The sequence below is a fragment of the Oncorhynchus mykiss genome, chromosome 7 (genome assembly GCF_013265735.2).
Source record: "Oncorhynchus mykiss isolate Arlee chromosome 7, USDA_OmykA_1.1, whole genome shotgun sequence".
Taxonomy (NCBI): Eukaryota; Metazoa; Chordata; class Actinopteri; order Salmoniformes; family Salmonidae; genus Oncorhynchus; species Oncorhynchus mykiss.
Window position 1 is genome coordinate 71,998,673 of NC_048571.1, and position 4,557 is coordinate 72,003,229.

A 4,557-nucleotide genomic window follows, 5' to 3' on the forward strand; every position below is an offset into this window, starting at 1 on the left:
GTTCTTTAATAAGAGACACTTAACATGAACAAACTACAAAACAATAAACGTGAAAACCGAAACAGTCCTAACTGGTACAGAAAACACAAAGACAGGAAACAATCACCCACAAAATACCCAAAGAATATGGCTGCCTAAATATGGCTCCCAATCAGAGACAACGATAAACACCTGCCTCTGATTGAAAACCAATCCAGGCAACCATAGACTTACCTAGACACCTAAAAGACCACAACCCCATAAATCTACAAAAACCCCTAGACAAGACAAAACACATAAATCACCCATGTCACACACTGGCCTAACCAAAATAATAAAGAAAACATATATAACTAAGGCCAGGGCGTGACAATTGCGTTGTCTTGGCTGTGTGCTTAGGTTTGTTGTCCTGTTGGAAGGTGAACCTTCACCCCAGTCTGTTGTACTGAGCACCCTAAAGCTGATTTTCTTCAAGGATCTCTTTGTACTTCGCTCCGTTCAACTTACCCTCAATCCTGACTAGACTCCCACTGAAAAACATTGCCATAGCATGATGCTGCCACCACCATGCTTCACCGTTGGGATGGTGCCAGGTTCCTCCAGGCGTGATGTTTGTCATTCAGGCCGTAGTTCAATCTTGGTTTCATCAGACCAGAGAATCTTGTTTCTAATGGTCTGAGTTCTTTAGGTGCTACTTTGCAAAATTCAAGCTGCCTTAAATGTGCCCTTTAATGAGGAGTGGCTTCTGTCTGGCTACTCTACCATAAAAGCCTGATTGGTGGAGTGCTGCAGAGATGGTTGTCCATCTGAAAGGTTCTCCCATCGCCGTAGAGTAACTCTGGAGCTCTGTCAGAGTGACAATCGGTTTCTTGGTCACCTCCCTCCTCTTCTCCCCCGATTGCTCAGTTTGGCCGGGCGTCCAGCTCTAGGAAGATTCTTGGTGGTTCCAAACTTCTTCCATATAAGAGTGATGGAGGCCACTGTGTGCTTGGGGACCTTCAATGCTGTAGACATTTGTTGGTCCCATTCCACAGATCTGTGCCTTGACACAATCCTGTCTTGGAGCTCCACAGACAATTCCTTTGACCTCATGGCTTGGTTTTTGCTCTGACATGCACTGTCAACTGTGGGACCTTATATAGACAGCTGTGTGCCTTTCCAAACCATGTCCAATCAATGGAATTTACCACAGGTGGACTCCAATCAAGTTGTAGAAATATCTCAAGGATGATCAATGGAAACAGGATGCACCTGAACTCAGTTTTGAGTCTCGTAGCAAAGGGTCTGAATACTTATAAAAATGTATAAGAACCTGTTTTCGCTTTGTCATTATGGAGTACTGTGTGTAGACTGATGAGGGGAAAAAACATGTCAATCCATTTTAGAATAAGGTTGTAACATAACAAAATGTGGAAAAAGTCAAGGGGTCTGAAAACCTTCCGAATGCACTGTATATACAGTACCGTTCAAAAGTTTGTACACACCTACTCATTATAGGGTTTTTCTTTATTTTTACTATTTTCTACATTGTAGAATAATAGTGATGACTTCAAAACAATAAAATAACACATATGGAATCTTGTAGTATTCCACCCTCAGGGGTGTGTGCTCAGTCCCCTCCTGTACTTCCTGGCACAGCCAGGCACGACTCCAACACCATCATTAAATTTGCCGATGACACAACAGTGTTATGCTTGATCACAGACAACGACCTGACTGGTGATGGTTGCATCACTACCTGGTATGGCAACTGCTTGGCCTCCGACCACAAGGCACTACAGAGGGTAGTGCGTACGACCCAGTACATCACTGGGACCAAGCTTTCTGCCATCCAGGAACTCTACACCAGGCAGTGTCAGAGGAAGGCCCTAAAAATTGTCAAAGACTCCAGCCACCCTAGTCATAGACTGTTTTCTCTGCTACCGCACGGCAAGCGGTACCCGAGCGCCAAGTCTAGGTCCAAGAGGCTTCTAAACAGCTTCTACCCCCAATCCATAAGACTCCTGAACATCTAATCAAATGGATACCCAGACTATTTGCATTGCCCCCCCCCCCCCTTTTTACACCAGTGCTACTCTCTGTTGTTAACATCTATGCATGGTCACTTTAATGACTCTACCTACATGTACATATTACCTCAACTAACCGGTGCCCCCACACATTGTATAGTCTTGCTATTGCTATTTTACTGCTCCTCTTTAATTACTTGTTACTTTTATTTCTTGTTCTTACTCATATTGTTTTTATTTTTAAGCTGCATTGTTGGTTAACCTGTCTACGATACTGGTTCCCAATTGGGAATCACCCCTCCCACGTGCAGCTGAAACGGTGGCGCATGGAACGCAAAAATATTCTTAAAAATATTTAACCTCCACACATTAACAAGTCCAATAGCTCAAATGAAAGATAAACATCTTGTTCATTTAGCCAGCAAGTCAGATTTCTAAAATGTTTTACGGCGAAAACATAGCACATATATATGTAAAACCACCACCAGACACAGCTCATTTCAATAGCCAAAACATGCAATCAACAAACGCAGGATTAAAAAATAAATCGCTCACTAACCTTTTGAAAATCTTCATCAGATGACAGTAATATGACATATTACACAGTACATATTTTTTTTTTTCAATAATATGCCATTTATATCCATAAATGTCCATTTACAGTGAGTTCACCTTCAGAAATTACTCAAAAACGCCCGCAGGAAATCTATGTAGCGCGGCAAGATAACGTAAAATAGACATCATAAACTTTGACTAAATATACATGTTCTACATATAGTTAGAAAGATACACTGCTTCTTTATGCAACCGCTGTGTTAGATTTATTTTTAACGTTACAGAAATCGCACACTATTCCATATTGTGAGACAGCGCTCAGTTCCAAGCTACATTTCCACGTAATGTTGGAGTCAACAGAAACACAGATTTAAGCATAAATATTCCCTTACCTTCGATGGTCTTCGTTCAGAATGTTCTGGAAGGCTTCATACTTACCCAATACATCGTTTGGTTTCAAGTCTTGCGTCTTTGTATTAGCTACTGCTAATAACATCAGCTGAAATGCACCCAAAACGTCCTCTGGTCCGGATAAGTTGCGCATCAAAACTTCAAAATTACACATTATATGTCGACTAAACAGGTCAAACTAAGTGCAGAAGCAAGCTTTATGATGTTTTAGACGTGCAAAACAAACTTCAATTCAATCGCCCATCGTCTGCCCTTCTCTTCAGTGCTGGAAACAAAGGAATGACTGTGACCAATTCGCGCCCTTACGCACAGCCTATTCTCTCGTGGCACGCACTAATTTCACTCCCATAGGGTCAATTCTCGCGCGATTTGAACGGTTTGAAGCTCTAATGAAAGAGGACATCTAGCGGAAGAGATAGAAAGTGTCCGCAGAATCATAGCTGGTTGGGAAGGGTGGGGGCCATGACGTCAAAGTTGCTCCAACTTTCATGGCCACAAAAACTAGTTTGGAAGAATGCCTGCCCTGTGAGTTCTGCTATACTTACAGACATAATTCCAACGGTTTTAGAATCTTTAGAGTGTTTTCTATCCAATAATAATTTTTATTTGCATATATTAACAATTTTTGACAGATTTTTTTTCCAGTTTACTAGGGGTACCCAATCTCTCCAAAGGGGGCGTATGTCTGCCATATCCTCAACAGGTTTTAAGTAAGTAAACATTTCACTATAAGGTCTACACTATTGTCTTCACTATTGTTCTACAATGTAAAAAAATAGTAACAATAAAGAAAACCATTGAATGAGTAGGTGTGTTCAAACTTTTGACTGGTCCTGTGTATATATGGCTCTGGTGCATAATGTTCTGCTCAGACTCAAATCTTTCATCCCATGTAGAAAGAGACTTGTGTTCTCTGTAAACATCATTTGGCATATGCAGCTATTGATAGGACTCATAATGCACTCCTCACAGCAAGGCTTTCTCTTTGAACTCTGATCCTTGATGGTTGAAGCTCTGCTATGTGTACGATAGCTCTGCTCTGTGTATGATTGCTTTTACCTGCTCTAGCTTCTACTCTCCCTGCACTTTCCTGATCACTGGTCAGTAGCACTCGTCTCGCTCACAAAGATTGTACATTTTTGAAGACTGAAATAAATAATACACCAATTTTTCTTGACAGCATGTTCTCTCTGCCTCTGTCATATTGCTTCTCAAATGGCACCCTTTTTCCTTGACCAAAGTAGTCAACTACAGGGAATAGGGTGCCATTTGGAACGGGCCCCACATCTCCAGCACCAATGCACACTGAACACATTGTAACCAATCTCTACAGTGTTTATTGACTTCTACCAGCATCACATGCTGAGTTGTTCTGTTGTGTGCAGGTTTCACAGTGGTGTTTCTCAACCTCTGGCTGTAGACTGGCTCACCCCGCTCTTAACATGCAGTCACGTTAACACTATTGGTCCATTCTCACTTCTCTAAAAGTTTGGCCTCTTGTTGCCAGCATACTTCAGTGGATTCGATTTCTCAGTGATGTCCCAGCTAACAATTCTGGGGAGAGAGAACATTTTTTGTAATGTTGCCCATATGTGATGTGATC